The sequence below is a fragment of the Babylonia areolata genome, chromosome 20, assembly GCF_041734735.1.
Source record: "Babylonia areolata isolate BAREFJ2019XMU chromosome 20, ASM4173473v1, whole genome shotgun sequence".
In the NCBI taxonomy this organism is placed as follows: Eukaryota; Metazoa; Mollusca; class Gastropoda; order Neogastropoda; family Buccinidae; genus Babylonia; species Babylonia areolata.
In genome coordinates, this window is record NC_134895.1 from 33,754,324 (window position 1) to 33,764,548 (window position 10,225).

Below are 10,225 nucleotides of genomic sequence, written 5' to 3' on the forward strand. Positions count from 1 at the left end.
AGCCAAGATGGCGTCTGTCTCCCACAATTCCATTCTTCGCTTGTCGCTGACATGACAAAGTTCTTCGAAGCTATAAAACAAATAGCGCTTACGAAACATACATTTCGTGTAACCATACGAACGGGAGGTTTCCTAAAAACCGCAGTCAACACCTTTTTTTCTTGCGGATAATAGATGTTGCAAAAGAGAAGAAACTAGTAAAGAAATCATCGTCTAGATCGATAACCGAAAGTCGTTCTACCAATGTTCTTGGGAAAAAGTACCGTCTAAGTAGTAGCAGTAGTAGTAGTGTAGGGACTGGCATTTGACTGCCTAAGCCTCACGGCCTTTTTTTTTTATGTCCCCTTCAATATCGGTCTCCTTTTATTTGTGGGATACATATATGTTTTCTTTTACACGTACTATAAATCACTCGTCAAAGTCAATAAATTTTCTTTTAAATTGATGTTCAGGTTCATGTCAAGGAGATTAATTTTGTTAACACATTAGTATTTTGTGCAAGTTTAGTTTCGATATGTAGTGCATTCCATATTTGTGCAATTATATTAGCTAATGAATTTTTCCTTAGGTTAGTATAACAGTGCTCTTTATAAATTTTCAGCATTGAATTTCTTGTACTCTCATAATCTGACATTCTAAAAATATTATTCACATTGACTTCATAAAAGCAATTTAACATTTTGCATGTTTCTATTAAATCCCCTCTTAGCTTTCTACCCTTTAATGAATGCAGATTAAATATATAAGTATCCGTTGATAGCTCATAGATTTGCATTCTTTTAATAACTTAGTTGCTCTTCTTTGTACCCTTTAATCTATAGCTATAGATTGTCTCTTGAGGTATGGGTGCCACACAATATTACCATATTCCACTTGTGATCTAACCAATGCTTTATACAGTTTAAGAAATATATCTTTATCTAAATAGGGAAATGTTCTCTTAATTATTCCTATCATCTGGTTGGCTTTATTTATTATATTCTGTATATGTATGTCAAATGATAGTTTATTATAAAAAAATTATGCCAAGTCTTTCTCACTTTCACATTTTTCAATGTCCTATGTGGTGTTTTCTATTGTCATATGGTACTTGTTTTCTGGATTTTTTTATTCCCATGTGCATTACTTTACACTTTGATACGTAAAAATATAGATTCCATCTATCAGTCCAGTCCTGTAACTTATATGTCATTTTGTAGTGTAGTATTATTTTGTGCATTGCCGTAAAATTTAGTTATGATCTGCAAATATTTTGCATTTGCTTTCTATACTTTCAGGAAGGTCATTTATGTATATTGTAAAAAGCACTGGGCCAAGTATGCTACCTTGTGGTATACCACTAACAACATTAACTGGATAATCCAAAGTAAATGCAGTGTTCTATAGCGTCCTAAATTCAGGGACCTATTTTACTGACATTTTTTGTGCATAGGTGAAACGATAATACCAGTTGTATATTATGTTGTAACCAATTTTCATTGGTTTTCGACTCTATTTTGAACGTTATTTTACTCAATTTTGATGCGGATTTAATCACTAAACTAACGTGCCGTTTTGGTTCCCGCAAACCATGAAAATGGAAATCAAATGCCTCCATTAACAAACATGCGAAAATTTTTGGTTAAAATAGGTGCAATAATATTCAAGACGCTAGAAATTTTTCAAGAAGTGTAGCAGGCAGTCACCAAACAATTTATTACAGGCCAGTCAGCCTCACATGCATACTATGCATGGTGATGGAAACCCTGATACGAGGACAAGTGATGAAAAGACCTGCTACGGAACAACCTCATATACCAGCAACAGCATGGTTTTACACCAGGCCGATCATGTACTACCCAACTACTGGACACCTTTGACTGCCGTGCTGGACAGAGATTCTTGACGAGGGCGGATCGATTGGCACATGGACTTCCGGATGGGGAGATGGAAACGAGAGACAGATAGTCAGAAGGACAGAGAGAGTTTAAGGTTAGAAAGACAGACAGACAAGTATATAGACAGCAGATACAATGATAGTCATATCAAAGCATGAAGGGATCATATTTTTTCCATCAAATATTTCTTAAGTACTTTTTTGAATGGTTGCTTTAGACGACATGACTTTAAGGAGGGAGGTAAACCATTCCATATCGTTCCCCCAGAATATGTTAAACTAGATTTATTGTTTCGGGGTCGTGGAAAAGATAGTTTGTGAGTGTGTCTATTTTCATTCATAATAACATTCTGGATTATTTTTTTTGGTGCCGTTCCATTCGCTATACTGTGCATACACATACATTTTTTAAGTAACAGTCGACTTTTGAGCGGAAGAATGTCTAAATTTTTATAGTCAGTATCTGTCACAGTATTAGATTTTAGCTTAATCAGTTTTAGAGCTCTTTTGTGCAAGCGACTGATGTGTTTGAGATTAGTTTCGCTGGCATTATCCCACAAAGTGGATGCATAGTTTATGAGAGATAGAACGCGTGCGTGAAAAAATAGCTTCCTAGAATGAAGATTGAGAAAATGTTTAACCTTGCTGGGCTGGTATATTCTTTTGGAAATTCTTTTTCCTAGATTAGCAATATGATCAGACCATGACAGGTCATTGTCTATTATGACCCCTAATACTTTATGTGATGTAACTTCTTCAATTGTTTTCCCGTGGATGTATAAAGGTGTAAAGGAGGTATGCATTTTTGTCGCTTCTGTCGTGTCGTTACATACATACATTTAGTTTTGCCTGTATTTAGAGACATGTGGTTCAACTCAGTCCATTTGACCAAACTATCTATATTGTTCTGAAGATCATTTACAAGTTCAGTTGGATTATCATTATTTGACTGAAGTGAGGTGTCGTCCGCGAACATTTTACATGTGCATTGTATATGTAATGGCAAGTAATTTATATATATGGAAAATAACAGTGTCCAAGCACTGATCCTTGTGGTACACCAAATTTTACAGGCAGTAAAATCAGACCCGCTAGAACTGATTTCAGCCAATTGATGACGGTCACTGAGAAAGGAGATAAAAAAAAAATTAAAGCATCATTTGACAAATTGTAATGTGTGAGTTTTCTGACAAGAAGAGAGTGGTTAATTATGTCAAAAGCCTTTGCGAAGTCAACAAAGAGAATATCTGTGAACACAGTATTGTTTATATTTGAAAGGCATCTTTCAATAATTTGTATGAGAGCTGCATGTGTGACAGGGGTGATTTTCCCGAAAACCTGATTGGTTTTCGTGTATCAAATCATATTTCTTAAGATAGGGCTTAAGGTGAGATTGTACATGTCTTTCAAGTGGTTTGGACAAAACAGACAGTACAGAAATAGGTCTATAGTTAGAGGGATTATCTCGGTCGCCTGCTTTGTACAGAGGTATAACCTTGGCTTGCTTAAATTTTAATGGGAAAAGTTGTTTATCAGTACATAAATTATATACATAGATGAGAGTGTCTGATACATATGCTGCACTGGCCTTCAGTATTTTACCATCGATTTCATCTAAGTCTCTTGTTTCAGATTGTTTCAGGCGAAGTAAGCTACGAAATACTTCGTTTATTGTCACAGGAGGTATATCAAAGTTGGCTGAGATGTTTTTCGAGTCACAGTATTGTTTCAGTAGTTTTAGTTTGTTTTCATTTGTTTTATCATTTACAATTATACTGTTGGCAATGTTAGCAAAATGATAGTTTAACTTTTCTGGTGATATTTCTTTTATTGGTGTGTGTGTGTGTGTGTGTGTGTGTGTGTGTGTGTGTGTGTGTGTGTGTGTGTGTGTGTGTCTGTGTGTGTGTGTGTGTCTGTGTGTAAGTGTGTCAGTGTGTGCATTGTGTGTCACTGAGTGTGTGTGTGTGTGTGTGTGTGTGTGTGTGTGTGTGTGTGTGTGTGTGTGTGTGTGTGCAGTGTGTGTCACTGAATGTGTGTACCAGTGTGCGTGTGTGCGTGTGCCCACGTGACGATCAGTGTGTGTGCCGTGTGTGTGTGTGTGTGTGTGTGTGTGTGTGTGTGTGTGTGTGTGTGTGTGTGTGTGTGAGTGTGTATCCTTATACTATCTGATTCAAAATCAGCATTGATGGCTTTAAATAATCAATCTTCATCTGAACGAGCAGATATTATGTACGAAATTTTGTATTTAATCCACCAGTTAATTATGCGAGGCTCCGACATTTCACTCTTGTGGGTTCCTGGACATTCTAATCTTCGTGGCAACGAAATGGCCGATTTTTGTGCCAAGGAAGCGGCATCGAACAATTCAGATTCAATCAATCACAATATTCCTATTTCTGTTTCTGAAGCCTGTACTATTCTCTCAACATATATCTGGAATTTCAGACAGAAACAGTTCTTAGAAAACTCAAAAAAGAAGCTCTGGTGGGATCTCTCTCTTCCAGCAAGAAAAGGCACTAACCCCCCAGGATCAACTTCCACAAGAAACTTGACACACAGGCTAAGAACTGATGCATGGTTATGCAGATTTTTGAAACCGTCACCACTATGTATTTGTGGTAAGACCCTTGACATCCCACATTTTTTGCTCGAATGTCCAGATACACATTTACATTTCAAACCCCTTCATGATATGATTACATCCTTTAATCTTCCATTAGTCATGTCCAGCGTTTTTCACCCTAGCAAAGAAAATGGTTGGTCTCTGACAAAAACTGTAGTTGACCGAATTAAAAGCCATCCAATTGGTCGGTTTTTCTAATTTGTTTCATCCCCTTTCTGTTGCAGAGGTTCCCCTCTGTTTTATTTCATCCAAAGTAGTGTTTCGTTTTGGGTGATAGCGTCAGATTTACTTGTAGAGCAAAGTTCCCATTATTCTACTTAGTGGAACTGTTCGACCCTAACATGTAACATGTCGTCTTGATTACATTACGAAACCTTAATTTGATGAGAAAGAGTGAGAGACAGTGTGTGTGTGTGTGTATGTGTGTGTGTGTGTGTGTGTGTGTGTGAGTGAGTGGGCAGGGGAATGAGGTAGGGGAATTATAATGGGCATTTGTGTGCATGCATGGATGTATGTAGACAGAGGGTGGGGGAGAAACGTATGTGAGTATGTGGGTGCGTTAGAATATTTTTTGGAGATAATGATATTAATGAAATTTGGTACCTTGATTTGTTAAATATGTTTGTTTGTTTGTTTGTGTGTGTGTGTGTGTGTTTTTTTTTTGTTTTTTTTTTTAAATCATACCTTCCTCAAATCAGAATTTCCTTGTGTTGCTCAGTTAATATTTTATTCAAATGGTTGCGAAAATGTCAGTACAACAAACAGTTAATCTGACAATAAATGGTTTCAGTGTGTGTGTGTGTGTTCATCTGTGTCACAAGCAGCTCGTTGCTGTTCTGGGTACATTTCCTCGTAATGTTCGCTGTGTGTGTGTCTGTGTGTCACGGTGTGTATTTGTGCATTCAGTTTGCAAGTTAACTGAACGAGGCACATTTTTTTTTTATTTTATAGTTTTGTCTGTTGCACCTTTTCATTTCAGTCTATTTTACCTTGTTATCTGCTCATTCGTTTATTAGGTATGTCGATCTGTCAGTTTCATTTAACTGAAAATTTATTTTATTGTCATACAGTTTTCATTGCCCCAGTCCTCACCCCACCCCCACCCACCCCCCTTCCCCGAAACCATGTCTTACATCTTGGCAGTATTTGATCAGGTCCATCAGACTTGATGACTGAGGTTCTCGGCCTCTGTTACTAGTTAAGGTTACCATGTACTGAACCCAGTACTACATGCCGCATGTGGGCACTGAGTAAACCGGCCGCGGACAGATATATATATATAGAGAGAGAGAGAGAGAGAGAGAGAGAGAGAAATAAATGAATCAGTGAATGAACTATGGGTTCGTGAGTAAACCCAGTAAGAAAATTCAGTGTGGAGAGGGATGGGCTTCGCAAGATTTGACTTGCCCACGACACGCCACATGAAGAACCGTCACCGTCACCGTCACCGATCCCTCAGATTCCGAATCCTTTGGGGCGCCTTCGAAGCTTTGTCAACCACCTTTCTCCAGTCCTCGCGTCTCTCGGCCGCTCTCAGGGTGTCTCTCAGCTCCATGCCTGTCCACTCTCGAATGTTGTCCTCCCATCTCTTCCTTTGTCTGCCTCTTCTTCTTCCTCCCCTCACTGTGCCTTGTAAGATTGTTTTAGCAAGACCAGAGGAGCGTGTGACATGACCAAACCACTTCAGTTTTCGTTGTCTGGCGAGTGTTTGAAGGTCAGTATAGGGCCCGATTTCATTGCGGATGCGTCTCTTGACTTCTTCATTCGCGATGTGGTCTTTGTATGAGATGCCTAAGAGTCTTCGGAAGCACCTCATTTCTACAGCTCTTATTCTTCTCTCTAAGTCCGCTGTGAGGGTCCATGATTCACATGCATATAAGAAGATTGACATGACCAGAGAGCGCATCAGTCTGATTTTGGAACTGATGGCGATTTTTCTGTTTCTCCAGATGGGTTTGAGCTTGGTCATTGCGGCTGTGGTCTGGGCAATTCTTGACAGTATTTCTGGTTTTGATCCCTCGTCTGTCACGATAGATCCCAAATATTTGAATCTGTGAACACTTTCAAGTTTCTGGTCTTTGATTTTGATTTCTGATGTGAAGTTGCTGTTTGTCATCACTTTTGTTTTTTCCCCGCTGATTTCCATACCAAATTTTGTTGATTTTTCTTCTAAGCGGTTCACTAAGTCTGTTAGCTCTTGCTCGTGACCAGCTAATCCGTCAATATCATCAGCGAAGCGCAAGTTTGTGATTGTTCGCCCTCCAATGCTCACTGTTCCTTCATGTTCTTCTAGTGCTTCTTCCATGATTCTCTCAAGAAATAGATTAAAGAGAGTAGGGGAGAGCAGGCAGCCCTGGCGCACACCGACCGTCGTCCGAAACCAATCACCTATGTTGTTGTTGTGAAACACTGCACTTGTTGCATTCTCATAGAGGCTCTGTACGACTTTGATTAGGTTGGCATTGATGTTGTAGAGGTTCATAGTTGCCCACAGTGCAGCGTGCCAAACTCTGTCGAATGCTTTCTTAAAATCGATAAAGACATGATAGAGGTCCTGTTGATGCTGGAGATATTTTTCCATTATGAGTCTGATGTTGAAGATCTAAACACCAATAATCATGGCTGCTCGTCCTTTGCCCGGACTAACAATTAAGGACCGTGTCTATCATCAACCACCGGGGCCGGCGACGATGACAAGTGTGCGACTGGTGGAAAACTTATCTACCGGGAATTAAGATCAGTATATGGAAGAGATGACATCGCCGTGTTGCAGTCTGGAACGTACTGCGACGATGACAAGTGTGCGACTGGTCAGTGGAAAACTTATCTACAGGGAATTAAGATCAGTATATGGAAGAGATGACATCGCCGTGTTGCAGTCTGGAACGTACTGCGATGATGACAAGTGTGCGACTGGTGGCCGAAAACTTATCTACAGGGAATTAAGATCAGTATATGGAAGAGATGACATCGCCGCGCTGCAGTCTGGAACGTAAAAACACTGGCCAATCACTGAGGGAAAGGACAAGAACTTTGGCATTTCTATTTGTATTTCTCTTTTTTATCACAACAGATTTATTTGTGTGAAATTCAGACTGCTCTCCCCAGGGGGAGAGCACGTCGCTACACTGAGAACGCCACCCCGGCATTTTTCAGTTGTATTTTTTCCTGCCAGTGCGTACAGTTTTATTTGTTTTTCCTATCGAAGTGGATTTTTCTACAGAATGTTGCCAGGGTCAACCCTTTTGTTGCCGTGGGTTCTTTTACGTGCATGCGGCTGCACACGGGACTTCGGTTTATCGTCTCATCCGAATGACTAGCGTCAAAACTGACCACCACTCAAGGTCTACTAAAGGGGGTAGAAAATACCGGCAACTGAGCCGTGATTTAAACCAGCACATTCAGATTCTCGCGCTTCTTAGGCGATGCGTTACCTCTAGGCCATCACTTCACTTTTACAGTGAATTCCAGTACTGACTCGTATACCTGACAGATAGTACGATTGACTCTGAAATCAGATGGACAGGTCTGGGTGAACATCAAACAGAAGGACATGTTCTCTTCTACAGCGGAGACATGAACAAACACATCAGTGGAGTAGTCTTCATTGTCAACAACTGAAGAACATCAAGAACTCTGTCCTTACTTGCTTCCGAGTCCCAATATCAGTCCAGCAGGATTATTACCATCAGACTGCGGGCAGCACCCTTCAACATTGCCATTATACAAGTGTATGCTCCATCCACGGACTACGATGATGAGCAAGTGGGGAATTCTACACACACTGAGCCCCAAGACATTGAGAGAACGGGCCAGAAAGGCATACTGATCATCCAAGGAGACTAGGATGCAAAGACCAGCACCGACTCTCTAAAAGACTGGAAGAAGTTCTGTTACCCCTCACGTAACACCACCACCAACGAGCAAGCTAGGGTTGGGACAACTGAGGTTTACCAGCTACAACAAAAGGGTTCTGGCCAACACTCTTGGGGAACACAAGGCTTCACGTACAGCGCTAGACATGGCCGCGGCATACACCAGGTGGATCATATCACAACCAGATCAAATACATCCTGTAGCAACATTGATTCCAGTCGGACATCAACAGAGCAAATGACCAGGCCATTCCCTGGTGCAGACACTGGAAGTGATTATGTTATCATAAACTTCAGAGTCAAGCTCAATAAGACCATTAGTCTTTTAGTCATTTTATTAACAATGACACTCAAACTAAAGAGACACAAAAGACATATAAGACCAGTCTGAGTGTTTTGCATGCCTTATCCTTCCATTTTGGAGGGTGGAGGTTCTTGTCTCCTGCAGCATCTCTCATGTTCTCATGCAGTTCTCTGCCTGTGTGTTTTCATACTGATGGACATGTTTTTCTTTTCCCCTTTAATGTTTTACAATTGTTTACACTGTCTGTGCGTGAGCATGTGTGGTGTGTGTGTGTGTGTGTGTGTGTGTGTGTGCTCATACACAAAGGACAGAAACATACATTCATAATTACGTAGACGTAACACACGCACACACACACACTGACAAACACGCACACACATGCATGCACACACAAACACACAAAAACAGCCTCTGTGATTCACAAGTTTGTATTGTACTATAATAATCAGCAGTTCACGTACATTTACCGTCACAAACACATGCCTGTAACAGACCATAACATCATGGACAAGGTTTTGTGAAAGTTTAACATATAATTCATACTGAATGTTCCAAGTGTATTGCTTTATGAATTAAGTGGCAAAATGATAAATATAACTGGATATTGCTCTTACGAATAAAATGATGTTATGTGCATTAAAATAATTAACTGATGTAAAGTGTGAGACATGTCCTAATATGTGTAAAATAAAGTCAACCTCTCTCATTTTGTTCAGTCTTGGAAAGAACGAGTGAGATTGGGAGAAAGAGAGAGAGCGTGTCTTTGTCACCAAGCGCATGTTTTTACTATAAATAATACAACACACACGAATCATATTCACACACAAGCACAAACATGTGCATGCACATACAACAGAGACAGAGAGAGAGAGAGAACAATTCGGGTTTTTTTTCTTTTTCAAAGTTCAAAGTTAACAACAAAGAAGTGTAACAAAACAGAACCCTTTCCATCAAAACATAAGACTGACAAAAGGTAAGTTGTGAGCCAGTCACGGCAGTCTCTGTAACATCCTTCCTCAGATCATCTGCACGAAAAGACCTTGACTGTCGCTGTCATCAGCCCCAAACCTGGTTTGGTTGTGGGGGCACTGCAATGCCGAATGCATCACAAACATTCTCCATTTCTGGCAGTCATGACAGTCAGGTCAGAGGTTCTCCTCTAATACTGGTAACCATGTAACTCAGTACACCTATCGCAGGTGGGGAGTAAACCCAACAAGAAAATCCTATCTGGAGACGGGTCTGACTTGCCCAAGACACACTACATGAAGAACAAAACACCAGCAAGACCTCGCTGCTGAGAAAAACAAAACAAAAACCTGTTCACCAACAAGTCCTTCAATGTTGTAAAGTGATGGTCTAGAGGTGACGCATCCGCCTAGGAAGTGAGAGAATCTGAGCGCGCTGGTTCGAATCATGGCTCAGCCACCGATATTTTCTCCCCCTCCACTAGACCTTGAGTGGTGGTCTGCACACTAGTCATTCGGATGAGACGATAAACCGAGGTCCCATGTGCAGCGTGCACTTAGCGCACGTAAATGAACCCA